This window comes from Aegilops tauschii, chromosome 4 (assembly GCF_002575655.3).
Source record: "Aegilops tauschii subsp. strangulata cultivar AL8/78 chromosome 4, Aet v6.0, whole genome shotgun sequence".
Lineage (NCBI taxonomy): Eukaryota > Viridiplantae > Streptophyta > Magnoliopsida > Poales > Poaceae > Aegilops > Aegilops tauschii.
Window position 1 is genome coordinate 40023661 of NC_053038.3, and position 19502 is coordinate 40043162.

Below are 19502 nucleotides of genomic sequence, written 5' to 3' on the forward strand. Positions count from 1 at the left end.
TGCTTTGGTGGGGCAACCTTTGGCACAAACCAAACACACCCGTACTATTATTGCTCACCAAAGCACCCAGACGATATGAAGATTTCCATCGCTCTCCTCCTGGCCCTGGCACCCATGGCCGATGCCGCCACGTTTGATGTGACAAACAAGGCGTCGAGCACGGCCGGCGACCAGCGATTCGACAAGGAGTACAGCCCCACCTACGTCATGCAGGTCATGTCCGACGCGTCCTCCTTCACCTAGGGCATCTTCAACCAGCCGTACCCCTCCGACCGCAGGCACGCCGAGGTCAACACCGTCACCCTCGCCGTCCGTGACACAGACGACATCGCCTCCACCAGCGGTAGCACGGTCGAGCTCAACGTCCACTTCGTCGGTGGCATTACCGGTGACGACCTCATGGACCAGGTGACCGGGGTTTTGTACCATGAGGTGGCGCATGTGTGGCAGTGGGGGCTGTAGGACTACAACATGCATTCGAGGGTCTTCGAGGGCATCGCGGACTATGTGCGGCTCAAGGCCGGGAACGTGCCAGGGCACTGGGTGAACGAGGGCGGCGGCGACCGGTGGGATCAAGGGTATGATGTGACAGCCAGGTTCTTCGATTCCGTGGTCGTGCCCGCACCGGCAGAGGTCTTGCCGTCGCATGCTCACCGGCAGTTGAGCGCCCGCGTCAGCCATGCCCTTGCTCGTAGCTCGAAGCTGCGAGGGACAACCGAGCACCCGCGCCAGCCGTGTCCTTGCTCGTGGCTCGAAGCTTTGAGGGATAGCCGACCATGGCCAATCGCGGACGGAACCGCTGGCCTCACGGGCGATGGTGGCGAAGGAGCTCGCGAGGGGTGGCGGCTTGCGGCGGGGGCGTCAGCTGGGGACGGCGATGGCCCTATGACCGTGGCGGGAGCTAAAACTTCCCTCTCACCAACCATTTTTCATTTTGCAGGCCCGTGTAAAAATGGGCTCCAATCCTGGTTATTTATTGGATGAGGCACAGATTATACAAGATCTCGCAATTTTTTTTACAAGATGGCTTATTTCACGGGATCTGTTCGGAGCAGAAAAAATGCACTTATCCGCTAAATCGACGGTTATTATTCTGGATGGTCACTTTTACGGGATCTGCTAGAGATGCTCTCAGATCCCATATAACTCCGGTGAACTGTGTTTTCCCGGACGTTATACAGGACGTCCCAAAAAATGGCCCGCGCAGATCCTGCAAATGAGGCCCGGCCTGTAAATTTTTTACGGGCGGCCCGTAAACCGACCGGCTTTCTGGTATATATGCCGGCGCGGGGTGATTTTAGGGTTCCTATCCTGTATTCCACGCAACCATCTTCGCCGCAAAATCCACCCCTCCGGCGAGAAATCTCCTCCACTCCGGCAGCAATTTATGGCACCTTAGGCCATTGAATCTTGGCGGGGATGGCGTCCGTGGGTGCAAGGCGTGGCGACGGCGGGTTTGGGTGCGGCGGGGTTTCGACGGGTGACGGAGTCATGGACTAAGGGGTCCTCGGGCGTCCGGCCTGTTAGCCATGGGCCGTACTGTTGGGCTGTGAAGATATGAAGACCGAAGACTCTACCCGTGTCCGGATGGGACTCTCCTTGGCGTGGAAGGCAAGCTTGGCGGCCAAATATGAAGATTCCCTTTTCTGTAACTGACTTTGTGTAACCCTAGATCCCCCCGGTGTCTATATAAACCGGAGGGCTAGGTCCGTAGAGGATAATCATAATCATAGTCATATAGGCTAGACTTCTAGGGTTTTAGCCATTACGATCTCGTGGCAGATCAACTCTTGTAACACTCATATTCATCAAGATCAATCAAGCAGGAAGTAGGGTATTACCTCCATAGAGAGGGCCCGAACCTGGGTAAACATTGTGTCCCCTGTCTCCTGTTACCATCAACCTTAAACGCACAGTTCGGGACCCCCTACCGGAGATCCGCCGGTTTTGACACCGACATTGGTGCTTTCATTGAGAGTTCCACTGTGCCTTCCTTAAAGGGTTCGATGGCTCCTTCAATCATCGACAACAATGCTGTCCAAGGAGAAGTATTCCTCCCCGGATAGATCTTCGTGTTCGGCGGCTTCGCACTGCGGGCCAACTCGCTTGGTCATCTGGAGCAGATCGATAGCTACGCCCCTGGCCGTCAGATCAGATTCGGGAGCTTAAACTACGTCGCGGATATCCGTGGAGACTCGATCTTCGACGGATTCGAGACCACGGCAGCCGCTCCCTGTCACCACGATGAACATGACTTAAATCTGTCGTCGGACCATACCCAGGAGATAGCACATGTAGCTGCTCTGGCCTTAGATCCGGAGCAGATCGCGCCATCCGAAGACGGGAAGCTCAACCCCGCCACGGAGGCCGCAGTCCAAGTGACGTCAGAACCGCACACAGACCCAGCCTTGAGTGGAATCTGTGTCACCAGAGCCTTGGACTCGTGTCTGGCTACTAGTTCCAAACCATGTGTGTCCACGTGCGTTGAGCTCGATCAGTCATCGATCGTCGAATTCAGCTCCGCGGACATCTTCCGGCACTCGCCTTTAGGCGACGTGCTAAACTCATTAAAAAATCTATCCTTAGCGGGGGACTCACAGCCGAATTATGTCCGGTTCGAACTGGAGGCTGATGACAGGGAATTTCGCTTCCCACCCGCCGCCCACTTCATAGCCACTGTCGAAGACTTAACCGACATGCTTGACTATGGCTCCGAGGACATCGACGGTAAGGACGACGATGCCGAGGAGGAGCAGGGCCAAAACCCGCCGTTTACCGGATGCTGGACGACCACTTCTTCGTATGACGTATACATGGTGGATACACCTAAAGAAACTAACGACGATGACAAAGAAGATCCAGTCGAGGATAAACCTCCTAAGACACAGCCCAGACAGCGGCGTCAGCGGCGCCGCTCTAAGTCATGTCGTGCAAAATATAGCAATACCAGCACCGGGGAAAACAATACTCCGGACGATGCCGAAGATAATGAAGACCCCGTTGAGATAACTTCTGAACAGGAGGAACGGGAAAACAGGCAAGTTAGCCCTGATGAACAGGCCATAAACGATGACTCGGAGGACAGTGATTATCTTCCACTCTCCGAGGATGAGGTGAGCCTTGGCAACGAGGATTTTATCGTGCCTGAGGAACCTCTCGAGCAAGAGCGCTTTAAGCGCCAGCTAATAGCCACTGCAAGGAGCCTGAAAAAGAAGCAGCAGCAGCTTCAAGCTGATCAAGACCTACTCAACGATAGATGGACCGAGGTCCTGGTTGCCGAGGAATACGGCCTCAATCGCCCAACCAAAAGTTACCCGAAGCGCAAATTGCTACCTCAGTTCGATGATGAGGCGCCGGAGCCCATACCATCATCACACAATCCAGCTAACTGACCACCACGCGGTCGGGACAAAGCGGCAACTCCAGCCGAACACCAGCCCGCCCCACCTCACCATAAAGGCAGAGATAAAACAGCTCGGGGTTATACATATGACCTTCAGCAGGACCTGGACAGTAGAGCAGTACATACCAGATCGATCTACGGATCACGAGGACGTGCCCCGACACGCGGCGACGACTATCTAATCGGCCGCAACAAGCCTAGTCACGCCCGGGCCGAAAACCGCAGACGGACTCCATCGGAGCTACTTCGCAATGTGGCCCAATATAGAGGCGCCGCACATCCTCTTTGCTTCACGGACGAAGTAATGGAGCACGAATTCCCAGACGGGTTTAAACCCATGAATATCGAATCATATAACGGAACAACTGATCCCGCGGTATGGATCGAGGATTTCCTTCTCCATATCCATATGGCCCGCGGAGATGACCTTCATGCCATCAAATACCTGCCACTAAAACTCAAAGGGCCACCTCGGTACTGGTTAAACAGTCTGCCGGAAAACTCTATTGGCAACTGGGAGGACTTGGAAGACGCCTTCCGCGACAACTTCCAAAGTACATATGTCCGGCCACCAGATGTTGATGACTTAAGTCACATCGTCCAATAGCTCGGAGTGTCAGCCAGGAAGCTCTGGACTAGGTTCTTAGTTAAAAAGAACCAAATCGTCGACTGTCCGGACGCGGAAGCCCTAGCGGCCTTCAAACACAGCGTCCAGGACGAGTGGCTCGCCCGCCACCTTGGTTAAGAAAAACCAAAATCCATGTCAGCCCTTACCGCTCTGATGACCCGATTTTGCGCGGGAGAAGACAGCTGGCTCGTTCGTAGAAGCAACAACGCCAGCGACCCGGGCACTTCCGAAGTACGAGACGACAACGGTAAGCCACGACGCAGTAAACACAAACATCACAACGATAATGAAAGAACGCACGACACAACGGTCAATGCCAGATTCAGCGGCCCCAAATCAAGTCAACGGAAAAAGCCATTCAAGGCAAACACAGACGGACCATCCAATTTAGACAAGATATTGGATCGGCCCTGCCAGATTCATGGCAACCCCGATAAGCCACCTACTCACACCAACAGAAGCTGTTGGGTCTTCAAACAGGCCGGCAAGCTTAATGCCAAACACAATGGGAAGAGGCCGCCCGACGATAGCGACGATGAAGAGACTCACCAACCAAACACCGGGGGTCAGAAGCAGTTTCCCCCCGAGGTAAAAACAGTGAACATGGTATACGTGACACACACCTCTACAGGGGAGCATAAGAAGCGCTCCATCCGGATAGAGGATCACACCACGGCTACTTCAGCCGAAAAACAAAGCGGTCTTATTTAGACGCATACCTTGTCGGCCATTAAGCCGCCGGTCTCCATTCAACAGGACCGACCAATTTCGGAGCGGGATTAGCAGTTCGGCTTCCGCCGTCCGCCTCATATACCTGCAAAATCTGTACCGCGCATACATAACTATGCACTTCAAATACCCTGGGCATCGGCGGAAGCGCAGTACGGACGGGCCTACAAGTACTCCCATAAACTCTTTCCTTTTCTTTTCTAACTACTCTTTCTTTTTTCATTATGGGTCACCACAGGTGGCTCACAAGGCTGGTCATCTCACGGACTCTATCGGAGTTCGGCTTCATACATTCACCCAAAGGCCACTCCTGTTAAGGAACCCCTTCACCAAGGAACGGCGACGCAGACGTGCGACAGGAGGTCCAAAACAACTTTTTGTAGACCACACTCTCTATTTTTGAGCCTGTAAAGTGCCTTTTTCCTCAGCCGTCGACCCCTAGCATGTCAAATAGCCGGGGTTGTGGCGTTATTATCTGTAAAATGACGATGTGCATATCATTCAGGTTCCAGTAAACATAATCCGTACTCAGTATTCACTTTTTTCTAAAGAACTGAAGTTTGCTCCTTTGGCTGTCTCACACGTGCACCCAGACGTAACTTGCCAGGGGCTCGGTACAGGAACAAAATGAGTTGCCAACAAGTCCGAACAGCTTTATAGCATACTTCGGCGTCATGAGTTTGGCCTTATATGCATCAGCTCCGAATCATGTCTTGGGTCAATAGTTGGGTTGCCCGGCTCCTGTGCTTACTACCTTACGTTCCGCTCTATCGGCTAGGGTAGTAAAGGGAGAACTACTGCGATTGTGTTTCCGGTTCATCTGGTCAAACACCTCAGTAGCGAAAGCCGAAAACTGACTGTCATGATGTAGCGAGAGCTGGTCAACCACTCGATGACTTATCAGAATCTTTCGCGATTCCCTCCCTATTACACGAAGGACCTTTCTTCAGGTCATACATGTAACACACCATATTGGGATAACCGCGTACATACCAGGGTCTATATCGTAGACCCACAATAAAACTCCTATGGCTAAGTGAAAGTGTTAACGCCCTATAGTCCGATTGCCTAGTTTGCCGCATTGACACCTCCTTCATGGACCAAGACGTTGGGTTAAGAGTGATCAAATGCTTTTTCGAACACCCCCGTATTTTCTACGAGGGGGCTGAAGCCGACGACTGGAAAACTTTTAGATTATACAAAAACGGCCGCACATGAGGAACCAATGAAAAATAGCTTTATTATATCATAATATTGTCTTTTACAATTTCAATACATTTCACTCAAATATTATGTCTTTCGAGCACTAACCCTCTATCAAGCGGGCACCCTCTAAGACATCCTCGAAATAATGCTCTGGTGTGTGGTGGTCCTTGCCCTTGGGTGGACTCTTCACTGCAACGTCGGTGGCCTTCATCTTCGCCCAGTATGTCTTGACGCGGGCAAAGGCCATCCGTGCACCTTCAATGCACGTTGACCGCTTAACAGCATCGATACGCGGCACCGCATCAACAAGTCGCTGCACCAAACCGAAATAACTATCCGGAATTGGCTCGGTCGGCCATAGCCGGAGCATGACGTCCTTCATGGCAGAGCCGGATATCCTGTGGAGCTCGGCCCACTGGGCCATCTGTTCGTTCAACAACAGCGGACGCTTCGGCATGCTAAACTGCGACCAGAACAGCTTTTCCGTTGCGCGTCCTTCTTGCGCTTGGAAAAACTGCGTCGCATCGGAGACACTCTTCGACAAGTCCAGTAATGCATCTGGAGAACTCCACACTTGGTTAAGCGGGGCATAATTCGGATCACCAAACTTAGTTTGTAACAAAAAGGGCTTACTAGCCGCGATCTCCCCAGCTTGCCGGACCTCCTCCCGGGCCGCTCTAGACTCGGACCGCGCTTCCTTCGCCTCTCGTAAGGCCTTGTCAAGATCAGCTGTTCTGGCTTTATTATCCTTCTCAAGGAATTCGCAGCGGCTAACGGCACCCTTTAGCTCAAGCGCCATCATGGATATTTTCTGCTCGTATTGGCGCCGAGTAGCCTATTCGGCCTTTAACTCGGCAGATGCCTTTTCGGTAGCCGCATTACTAATCCGGGCCCGCTCCTTGGCCCGGGCTAGCTCAGCCCGAAGGATCTCAACTGCGGCGGCACCATCTGCAGTCATGCATATCTTAGTATACAGTTCTTAGCATCATGCTTATATTATAAGCACGTGCATATAAGGACTGCCGCAAAAAAACATACCTTGCGCCTCGTCAAGCCGCCTGTTGATAAGCGTGATGTCATCATCCGCCTCATCAATCCTCCGCTGCAGATCAGCAACCTCTGTACTTCGGGCACTAGCCAGGGAGGTAACAACATGTATTCGAATTAATTAGATTATTTCCTGAGCATATCTTTTTGATCCTCTGCTCGCCTCCCTTGGGAAGACAATCAGAGTCTCAGGGGCTACTATCTATACACAGGTGCATTTTGTGAATAAAACACAATCGAAAATACAACAGTACAAACCTTGAAGCCCCTTAGCAGGCTTGTGAAGGCTTCATTCAATCCGCTTCTCGCGGACAGAACCTTTTCAACCACCTTACCCATCAAGGTACGCTGTTCCTCTGAGACGAACGTCTATCGCAGCATGTTCGTCAATATATCCGGTACTTCTGGATCTCCGGGAGCTGCTGTAGGAGTAAGGCCTCCCTTCGAAGGCATCTGTTTATTCACCCCTAGAGTCGTCTCCGGCTGTAAGCCGGACAGTCCGGGGCCTTTATTGTTGGCTCCCGGACCCTAGGCTACCGAAGTATCACCTTCGGGTAGTGTCTTCATCATCCCTCGCACCACTTGTTGATCAGGAGAGACCCTCCGGGATGATACCTTGAAGTCGTCCGCCCTATTGGGCGAGGAGGCCGGCGGAGGCGTCTCGCTTTCCATCATCTCCGGGAGAAGATCCCCCGAGGAAGAGGAGTGTTGAGGAAGACTGTGTGCCGAGCTACAACAACATATATTCTAGATGTTACCTTGGTAATAGGAAAGGAACGGGATATGTTTGAAACACCCTTGTTCACTTACGATTTGGCTAAAGGCTTGTCCTCACTGTGGGACTGTGCGACGGCGTCATCCTCCAGGCCCGAGCCGCCCGACAGGGGCATCTTGCCTCGCTTGGGAACCTCTTCCTCCCAACCTTCAGAGGCGGCCCTTTTCTTACCATGGGGAGAAGGGATGTTGGCTTCTCCTTCACTTTTGTCTTCGGGCGACGGGCTTTTGATCTCCCCGGACACAATATCTGATATACCTTCGGGATGGAGGCCACCTTTTGTCCTCCCGCTCTCCACCTTGTCCTCCTTCACAATAATATGGTACGATGCCGGGGCCAACATCCTTGTTAGTACGGGATCCACTGAGTCTTCGGGGAGAGGGGACGAACACCTAATTCGCTCTGCTTTCTTTATCCAGCCCTGGAAGAAGATAGTTTGCTCAGTATCATATTACGGCATACATAGCTAAAATTGTGCAGGAATCGAGCGCTTACCAAGGTGTCCGGATGGTTGCAGTCAAGGCCGATGTCTTCGGTGGTGTCCGGCCACTGCTTTCGTTTTCCGAAAAACAACTTCCACATTCCTTTGTGCGTAGTGAAGAAGTGTTGGAGGGTTCGTGGTCCTTCCGGATTAAACTCCCACATACGGAGAGGCTGACGCTGGCACGGCAGGGCCCGGCGGACCAACATTACTTGAATCACGTTGATAAGATCGATACCCTTCTCAAGGAGGCTCCAGATGCGGCTCTGTAAAGTCTGCACTTCGTCAATTGATCCCCAGTCCAGCCCCTTATTAATCCATGATGCAAGCTGTATCGGAGGGCCAGATCGGAATGCAGGTATAGCTGCCCACTTGGTACCGCGGGGTTCAGTAACGTAAAACCACTCCCGCTGCCGTAGGTCGGGAGTTTCGGTGAAGGAACCTTTTAGCCAGAGAGCATTGGTAAGCTTGCTCACTGAAGCACTGCCGCACTCCGCTTGTTCCCCGTCGACTACCTTCGGTTTCACATTAAAGGTCTTGAGCCATAAGTCGAAGTGTGGGGGAATATGGAGAAAGGCCTCGCACGTGATAATGAACGCCGAGATGTGAAGGAAAGAATCTGGGGCTAGATCGTGAAAATCTAGTCCGTAATAGAACATGAGCCCCCGGACGAAGGGATGAAGTGCGAATCCTAATCCTCGGAGGAAGTGGGAGATGAATATGACCCTCTCGCCGGATCTGGGAGTAGGAATAACCTGTCCTCAAGCAGGAAGCCTGTGGGGGATCTCCGCGGTCAGGTATCTGGCCGCACGGAGCTTCGCAATATCCTCCTCCGTAACAGAGGAAGCCACCCATCGGCCCCGTGGGCTGGGTCCGGACATGATTGGGAAGCTTGAAACAATGAAGTCGAACTTTGGGTGCTGGAACTCGAAGTTGGAAGGGCTGAGGAAAGGGTCGGTGTAAAAAGAGACGACCCTTGGCTCCTTTATAAAGGCAGCGGATATCGAACGCCTCCTTCTAAAGCCCAGAAATCTGCCTATTCCTAAGAAATCATCCCAATGGAATGGTTGGGTTACCCATGCTCGTATTGATGAGAATCCCGCAATAAGGGGACACGATCTCTGCTTTGACAAGATGTGCCAGTAAAAACCACGCCTCGAAACGTGGAACGGCAGGACAAGAAACGGTTCGAAATAATGACCGGGCAAACGTGATGTCACATTACAAAAAGTTGCCAGCGGATTGGATTCGTGGAACATTATATTCTCTACGGTTATGTGAGGTGCTTGTGTTACAGATCCGGATACATTCTTTGCGTCCAAAGACTATTTTGGAGAAGGGAACCCGCCTTGCAATGCCGAAGACAATCTGCGCGCCAGACACCTCATCATTGAAGCCTGGTTCAGGGGCTACTGAGGGAGTCATGGACTAAGGGGTCCTCGGGCGTCCGGCCTGTTAGCCATGGGCCGGACTGTTGGGCTGTGAAGATACGAAGACCGAAGACTCTACCCGTGTCCGGATGGGACTCTCCTTGGCGTGGAAGGCAAGCTTGGCGGCCGAATATGAAGATTCCCTTTTCTGTAACCGACTTTGTGTGACCCTAGATCCCCCGGTGTCTATATAAACCTGACGGCTAGGTCCGTAGAGGATAATCATAATCATAGTCATACGGGCTAGACTTCTAGGGTTTTAGCCATTACGATCTCGTGGTAGATCAACTTGTAACACTCATATTCATCAAGATCAATCAAGCAGGAAGTAGGGTATTACCTCCATGGAGAGGTCCCGAACCTGGGTAAACATTATGTCCCCTGTCTCCTGTTACCATCAACCTTAGACGCACAGTTCGGGACCCCCTACCCGAGATCCGCCGGTTTTGACACCGACAACGGGCGCAGGGAGTTCGCCGGCCGCAAGCGTCGCAACGACGACGAGGCCGACAGCTCCTCCCTCCGCCCTCCTGTGTCGGACAGGCAAAGGGAGGCGACGCGCACCCACGACACGAAGTCCCGCAACACCGGCTTGCGGGCGTGCGCGACTTTCCGGTGCCTCGGGAGGCTCTTCGACCCATCCCTCCAGCGGCTCCGGGCGGCCGAGACCGCGTGGTGGCAGGCGAGGAAGGCCGCCGCCTACGGAGATGCAGCTGTGGCGGCTCCTGCCGGAGCTCCGGGAGGAGTACCAACTCCAAATTGAGTTGAATTACGGTGATGTATGCAGAATCTGTTCTATCTCCACGTCTGTCGTCCCGTAAATTTTGTTTATGGGAGCCCGTAAACGAATTTTGCGGGTCGGTCAGTTGCGGGATCTGCTAGAGATGCTCAAAGACTCGTTAGCAAACCTGACATTTCATATGTACATGTTCCAGATCAGGTAAAAGGTCCCACTCAAGTTTTTTTTGAACAGTACAGATTCAAGCGCTCATATAAACGCGCATACACTCATCATTATCAACGCATACAAGCACATCCTACCCCTATGAGCACATCCGAGAGACTGAGCCGATATATCATCTTGAGATTTTATGAAGTCACCGTAGACGTCTCATAACCGATTGAAACGTCTCCTCCCACTGAACGCGCATCACCGGAAATTCTGAAATAAACCGAGGATAATTACGAGCACTAGGATTTGAACTCTGGTAGGCTGGGGATACCACTGTTCTACTAACCATCCAACCACAGGTTCGTTCAGTGTCCAACTCCCACGTTGTGATGAAGTGCTCAATACACAATTTCGTTGCAACCGGTTGTAACGCATGGTCTCTTGGCTAGTCTCTCCCTAATAATAAAATGGCTACTGCTTCTGGTCATCCGTCATTAAAATTGCCCCCGAAGTTACAAAATATTACCCACCATGCCACCTATAAGTTAAGAAAACGATTCATTTTTCAAAAACATGCGAGGTTCGGTTCTTATAGACTAGTACACTTACATGAAGTGAGCACAAAAGCAGTGCAGTGGCTCAGGCACTTGTCTTCCACACGGGAGAGCGGGGTTTGATCTCTAGTACTCCCCCCTTTTTCTCCCCTTTTCTCTTCAGGCCTCATACTCCCCGCATGGTAATGGGCCGGCCCATAGCCTGCTCGTGACGCCCGTGTTTTTTATTTTATTTTTTCATTGTTCCTTTATCATTTCCGTTTTTGTTTTCTTCTTTTAAATTAATTCAGAATTTCCAAAAAATATATTCAAAAATTTAAAAAATTGCGAGTTTTGAATTTTTTTATCAACAGATCATAAAATGTTCATGATTTGTAAAAACTGTTGGATTATTATAAAGAAATTACATTATTACAAAAAAATCGTGAAATAAACAATGACTGTGAAATAAAAAATGTTCATGATTTTTAAAAAATGATCGTGTATTCAAAACATATTCGCTAATGTGAGAAAAATGTCAATGAAAATTTTGAAAATATTCACAAAAAATTGTGAGTTTTGAAAATTTTATCGAGATATCATAAAATGAGCATGATTTCAAAAAAATCTTCGCATATTATAAATAAGTATATGATTTCAAAAAAAATCTCATGAAATAAAAAATGTTTGTGAAATAAAAAATGTACATTATTTTTAAAAAATGATCGTGTATTCAAAAGATATCGGTAATTTGAAAAAAATGACCATGAAATTTGTGAAAATATTCGCAAAAATTAAAACAGATCCGTAATAACGAACAAAATAAACCAGAGAGAGAGAGAGAGTATCGGTGATTACAGGAGCATAGGAATCAGAGGATAGGATAGGCACGTGTGTGGTGGAAAGAAATCAAAGATTTTTAGTGTAAAATATAATTGCTTTCCTATTGCAGCACGACGTTGGAGCATGGCAGGAGCGGCGCGACACGGTGCGATGCTGGAGACGGGCTCGGGATGGGGAGAGAGATGAGAGAGATACATATTTTTGTGACAACTAGCTGTTCATGCAGCTCCGATGTAGAGCCAAAAGTAGAACGATAGATGGAGAAGAGACAACATGCTTTTTCATGTGGGACAACTCAGAGTTGAACTTACACATGAACGGAGGGTTAGGGGTGAGAGGTAAATGAATTATTTGTACATATATGCCGTATGAGCTATATCTCTTTTCCTGTGGCAACGCACGGGGAGTGGTCTCGTCAACCATCAACACTTGATGTTTTTCTTGATTTCTACCTTCGTCGATTTCAGCATCACGAAGAGCTCGGGAATTACTTTCGTCATCCCTTGCATACTATAGTTCATCACGAAGTTCTACTAACTTGGTGATGGTGACTAGAGAATTCTGTCAATCACTATTTTATCTGGAAGATTAACTCCCACTTGATTCAAGCGATTGTAGTACCCAGACAATCTGAGCACATGCTCACTGCTTGAGCTATTCTCCTCCATCTTTTAGCTATAGAACTTGTTGGAGACTTCATATCTCTCAACTTGGGTATTTGCTTGAAATATTAACTTCAACTCCTGGAACATCTCATATGGTCCATGACGTTCAAAACGTCTTTGAATTCCCGATTCTAAGGCGTTAAGCATGGTGCACTAAACTATCAAGTAGTCATCATATTGAGCTAGCCAAACGTTCATAACGTCTGCATCTGCTCCTGCAATAGGTCTGTCACCTAGCGGTGCATAAAGGACATAATTCTTCTGTGCAGCAATGAGGATAATCCTCAGATCACGGATCCAATCTGCATCTTTGCTACTAACATCTTTCAACATAATTTTTTTCTAGTAACACATCAAAAATAAACACAGGGAAGCAACAACGCGAGCTATTGATCTACAACATAATTTGCAAAATACTATCAGGACTAAGTTCATGATAAATTTAAGTTTAATTAATCATATTACTTAAGAACTCCCACTTAGATAGACATCCCTCTAATCCTCTAAGTGATCACGTGATCCATATCAACTAAACTATGTCCGATCATCACGTGAGATGGAGTAGTTTCAACGGTGAACATCACTATGTTGATCATATCTACTATATGATTCACGCTCGACCTTTCGGTCTCCGTGTTCCGAGGCCATATCTGCATATGCTAGGCTCGTCAAGTTTAACCTGAGTATTCCGCGTGTGCAACTGTTTTGCACCCGTTGTATTTGAACGTAGAGCCTATCACACCTGATCATCACGTGGTGTCTCAGCACAAAGAACTTTCGCAACGGTGCATACTCAGGGAGAACACTTTTATCTTGAAATTTTAGTGAGAGATCATCTTATAATGCTACCGTCAATCAAAGCAAGATAAGATGCATAAAAGATAAACATCACATGCAATCAATATAAGTGATATGATATGGCCATCATCATCTTGTGCTTGTAATCTCCATCTCCAAAGCACCGTCATGATCACCATCGTCACCGGCGTGACACCTTGATCTCCATCGTAGCATCGTTGTTGTCTCGCCAACTATTGCTTTTACGACTATCGCTACCGCTTAGTGATAAAGTAAAACAATTACATGGCGATTGCATTGCATACAATAAAGCGACAAACATATGGCTCCTGCCAGTTGCCGATAACTCGGTTACAAAACATGATAATCTCATACAATAAAATATAGCATCACGTCTTGACCATATCACATCACAACATGCCCTGCAAAAACAAGTTAGACGTCCTCTACTTTGTTGTTGCAAGTTTTACGTGGCTGCTACGGGCTTAGCAAGAACCGTTCTTACCTGCAACTAGCAATGCTATAAGAAGGGCTGAGCAAAAGCGGTAACTTAGCCAAACAGCGGTTTGCTAGGAAAGGATGGTTAGAGGCTGACATGGCAATATGGGAGGTATGATATAGCAAGTGGTAGGTAGCGCAGCATGGCAATAGAACAAACAACTAGCAAAGCAAAGATAGAAGTGATTTCGAGGGGTGGTCATCTTGCCTGCAAGGTTCTCAGAGTTGTCGAAAGCTTGATCCTCGTAAGCGTACTCAACAGGTTCCTCGTTCACGGACTCGTCTCCCGGCTCTACCCAAGACAAGAACACAAGCAACGGAACCACAATCAATCACGAGAAATGCACAAGCAACATGATGCAAAACATGTATGATATGCGATGCATATGCGTGCTCCGGAAGGAAAAATGATGAACAAGGCAGTAACTTGGCAAACCAAGCATGCCACCGGAAAGATGAGATGATTTCGGTCGAAATAGATATAAAGATCACCGGAAACGGATGCACGGTTTGCAAATGGCAAGCAAAACAAGAATGACACGAATCTGCGATTAACAGCAAGATAGCACTTAAAATGCAACAACTAGCAATGCTACAGCACTCCAACATAGCAACAAATCATATGGAAGTAATCTACAGGAGATGCTTGATAAACGATGAACACTGAGCTACGGCTAGTTCACAACATAACAAGCTCAAACAAACATGGCAAAAGTGCAAAAGATAACAGGTTCACAGACTTGGTGAAATTACTGGACATGGCTGAAAGAGCATCAGGTAGCAATGTTCAGAGCACGAAATCAACATGCTACAGGAACTTAACATAGCAAAACAAGGCATAGCAATAGTTTACTAAATGGATATGAAAAAAGTCCCTTACTGACCATAAGCCAAAAAGTACCAGAAGATATGATGGCAAGCATGTAAACATAGCAAGTTTCGTTACCAGGTTCAGACTTGGCAGAAAACAGAGCATGGCAGAAGCAATAATATGAGGGCATCTTGGTGAGCTTGAAGCACTCACCACAAGGCAATGCATGACAAAACAAGCATATCTACAGTAAGATGGCAAGTTTATGAAGCTATCCATGGCAAGAACAAAAGCATAGCATGTATGGATCAACTACAATAAGCTTGGCAAAATTGCATACATGTTAAGAATCTGCCAGAAATATATTATAGCAAAAGTAGAGCAAGCTTGAGTCATGCTATGGCACTCCATAATTGCAAACAAGGGCAGGAATGGATCAATTACAACAATATCTACAAAACATCCTTACTGAACATCTCCAAAATATGCATGGATCTCTCTGTAGCATCAAGTTTACATGGCAACAAAATAACAGCAGTCAAAGACACAGAATTCACTAAGTCCCTGAAATCAGAAACATTACGGGGCCTAGTTTGCATGCTTGTGCTAGTCACCACAGAGATCACAAAAATACATGGCATACACCCTTGGAATGATAACATGGCATAAAACAAAACACATGTAGAGCTCATGCCCATAAGATGCACAGATTAAATGATACAAAAATAACAAATCTCCAAGTTCTGCTAAGAACCAGCAGATAACAGCAACTAACACTCTTGCACCAGAGATTTGGGCATCAAGATGGCCTCTAATGAACATGGTGCAATTGAACAAAATGAAGAGCATCACGAGACGAACAATTCGATATATTACACGCGCGAAACGGAGCTACATATAGAGAGTTATGCCAAGATGAACAGGTGCACATGCTGTGAAATCTTAAAGACTTGGAGGTTCGTCGGGGCAGCGGCTCGGCTCGCCGGAGAAGGAGGGAGGGGCGGCCGGCGTGGGCTCGGGGCCGCCGGGGAAGGAGGCCGGCTGGAGGAGGTCGACGGGGAGGCGCGGCAGGCTCGGGCGGCGCCGTGGAGGAGCGGCCGGCGCGCGAGCTCGCCGGAGCTCGGGCGCGGCGGCGTGCCGCGGCGACGGCGACGGCCGGCGAGGTGACGGCGCGGAGGGAGGCGCGGGGCGCTCGGGCCCGGGAGGGCCTCCCGCGGGCTCGGGCGGGCCGGCGGCGACGGCGAAGTGGGCGCGGCGGCGACGAATCCGGAGGCGACACGTGGCGGCGGCGGTGAAAACGGACACGTCCGTCGGTGGAAGAAATGTCCGGTGGTGCCGGAGGGCGAGGTTAGGGTTGTGTTTAGGATATAAACCTTAGAGTCACCCGCCTGGTAGGGCCGGGTTACTCATAAGGGTCATCACCTGAAGCCCGGCGCCAAGCTTGAAGACGATGGGCCAAAGATGGGCTTAAGACCCGGAGATGGCTTAAGGCCCGTAGTTACAACCGTCATTCTGGTAACTTGTAGTGTAAGGCAAGAATAGTTGAGAGTCTGAGCCGGACACTCTTATGAGCCGGCCGGGACTCTCAGAGCTGCTGGGCGTCAACCTCTCTATATAAAGGGACGACCCGGCAGCGGTTTAGGGGCAAGAAAGATCTCTTCGAGAGCCAGGCATAGCAGTTAAGCTCCCTGGTCATCGAAACCCTAATCAATACCACCTCAACTGGACGTAGGCTTTCACCTTCACCGTAAGGGGCTGAACCAGTATAAACCCTCGTGTTCCTTGTCCCGTTTAACCCCTTCAAGCTTCCTAGCGGCGATGGCTCCACGACTAAGTCCTAGCTTGAGGACATCTGCCGTGACAATTCCACGACAGTTGGCGCCCACCGTGGGGCCAGCGCATGGTGGATTTGAGTTCTTGAAGGGCAGCTTCGAAGGGCTCAAGGGATACGCTGTGGGCCGGATGACCAAGAGTCGTCGCAGCAAGCTCTACATCGACGATGCAAACTGGGGCCCCGACGCTGGCTCAATTGAGTACGGATACCGGGTCCCCTTTGGAGGAATTCAGGTTTTCATTGGCAAGATTGGTGAGCCAGGCCCTGAGCCGGATCTCTGCGCCGATCTCATCGAGACGGCTCAGCGCGCACGACCCGCCCGGGCCCTACCTGCCTTGAAGCATGCTTTTGTGGGATGTATCCATGGAGGGCTCTCTGATGGATCTGGATCTGGTGATGAGACGGCCGCCGGCTCTGACGGCGAGTCGTCCACAGATGAGTCAAACTCGTTGTATCAACTTCAAGATGGCAGGCTCATGGGTTGTTCCGATGGTGACTGTATTCCGGACCCGTTTGAGCCGCCGAGCCGGGTTGGAATCTTCATGGCCGGTGCGCAGCCTGTTCAGAACCCTGCTGCTGGGGCGGGAAACCCGGTGCCCTCGCCGGCTCAGGTGCTGATGGATCTCACGGACAAGATGACGGCCCTGTTGACCGCCGCGGTTGACCCGGCAGATCAAGCTCAGCATGACGCGGAGGTGGCGCAGTTAAAGTTAGATCTAGTGAAAGCCAGGGAGGATCTGGCAGCGGAGGGGATCAGGATGGCTGCGGAGAGGGCGGCTCTCGACGCCCAAACTCAGTTGATTCAGGCGCAGTCCTTCCGGCTCACGATGGATCAGAACGTGTCCAATGAGGTCATGAGAAGGAGGCATCAAAAGGCCCAATCTCGACTCCCTCCGGTCTACGATCCTCGAAACCTCTTCAACACGCCAGGTGCAGGGTCTAGTAACCCGCCAGGGATCATAGTGCCCGGGTCTGGGACCCCTGTTCAACCACAAGTGATGGGGCCTCCCCGGGTGAACCCTGCCCCGCCTCAGTATGTGCCAATACCACCGGGTCATTATGCTAACCCGCTGGAGAACATGGTCGCCACAGCAGCACGGCTGGCGGCCCTCCCAATTGACGGCGACTCTCCAACGGCTATTGAAACCCGCCGGGTCAGGGAACTCCTTCAGACAGCGCTGGCGCAGCAAGAGGCGTACTCTTACAGCCGGGACAGGATCCACTCGACCCCTCGTCTAGGCCGGAGCCCGAGTTATAGCAGACACATGGTCTCAGCGACCGGCTCAAGTAATGTCCGACGCCATGACCCGCCCCCTGGCCATGGCCCGGCTCATAACGGAGCCTTTCACGCAGCAGACCAAGACAGAGCGCGGCAAGAGGCGGAGCAGGTGCCTCAGTTGACGGCTTACCAGACTCCCCCGGCTTATCCGACGACTTCCGTCGACGTAGGTATCCCTACGAGGACTGGAGGTGTCCCTTGTTTAGTGCCAGCTCTCCGCAATGAACGTCTACCCAAGGACTTCAAAGGCCCTAGGAAGGTGCCTAATTACACGGCTGACTTACAACCCGGAGCCTGGATCGAAAGTTACGAGATGGCCATGGAACTGCTGGAGGTCAGTGAAGCGGCGATGGCCAAGTACTTCAACATGATGCTAGATGGGACTGCCCGCACTTGGTTGAAAGGGCTACCGCCGAATTCCATCGGATCTTGGGCTGAGCTGAAGGCCCGGTTCATACAAAACTTCAAAGACACCTGTAGGCAGTCTATGTCAATAGTGGATTTGACTAACTGTAAACAACAGGAGGGTGAGTCTACGACACATTGGGTTCGCCGGGTCAAAGAGATCATACATTCATCGGATAAGATGGATGCCGGCTCTGCAGTCTTAATGTTGGAGCAAAATTGTCGTTTTCTGCCCCTGAAGATGAAACTCGGGCGGCTTAAGCGCGACTGCAATGATATGGGTACGCTGATGGCGGCTCTCGTCAAGTACACCGATTCTGATAGTACCGAGGACCCCGCTTCAGATGATGAAAGGCCAGGGAAGGGAAAGAAGAACGGCAATGGGAAGGGTCCTCAGCATAACCCGGGGAACCAAGGAGGTGGCAAGCGTAAGGCCGACGGCAGCCTAGAGTTCGTGGCCAACGCCAGCTCATAGGGTAATAGCCAGAGACGCAAGGGGAGGCCCCCTCCCCGAGCCGGCGGGTCAGGCCCGACGCTGGAGCAGCTGTTGAATGAGCCCTGTCCAAGGCATGGCTCTAGAGAGAAGCCAGCTACTCATCTATGGAAGGATTGTGCAATCATGAAGGCTTTTAAGAATTCCAACGCCTTTAACGGCAACAATGGCCCGGGCGGTGGCTCAGGCGCCGGCGGCTTTCATGGCCCGGGCGGCGGCTCAAATTCTAATCCTCAGAACGGTCTAGGGGGCTTTAATCAGCAGTCTGGCCAGGGTCATCAACAGCAGCAGGGGGTTATCAGACCAATCCAAAGCAGCTTAGCGGTGGACAGTATCATGTATTTACCACCAGTCTGTGTAAGCGAGATCGGAAGCTTCATAAGAGGGCTGTGAATGCTGTTGAGCCGGCGGTTCCACGTTTCCGGCCTCCCCAGCGTAGTCTAGCAGCACCACTCGACGCGGCTCCCTCCTAGCTTTCGAACGCAAGTCATGGCACGCGAAATGGTGAACCGTATGCGATTTCCGACCTCGTCGGCATTCGGCCGCCGCGCACGAGCTCGCTGGAGCCACTCCGGCAGCTCCGCTGAGCTGGCGCCGTGTGCCCCCCCGGGCCACCACCTAGGTCGCTGACCCGTGGGCCCCAGGGGCCCGGCCGGCCTGTTGATCGGTCAGCTCCGCTGACTGGACCAGCCCAGCTGCTGACAAATGGGCCCCACCACCACTAATTAGCTAAAGGATTTTATAATAAATTA

The 19502-nt window shown here is 50.7% G+C and overlaps 1 pseudogene; it reads left to right on the forward strand.

Annotated features, from left to right (window-relative positions):
* The first annotated feature begins 75 nt into the window (after positions 1-75).
* Positions 76-10462, forward strand: LOC109773018 (uncharacterized; annotated as a pseudogene).
* The last annotated feature ends 9040 nt before the right edge of the window (positions 10463-19502 follow it).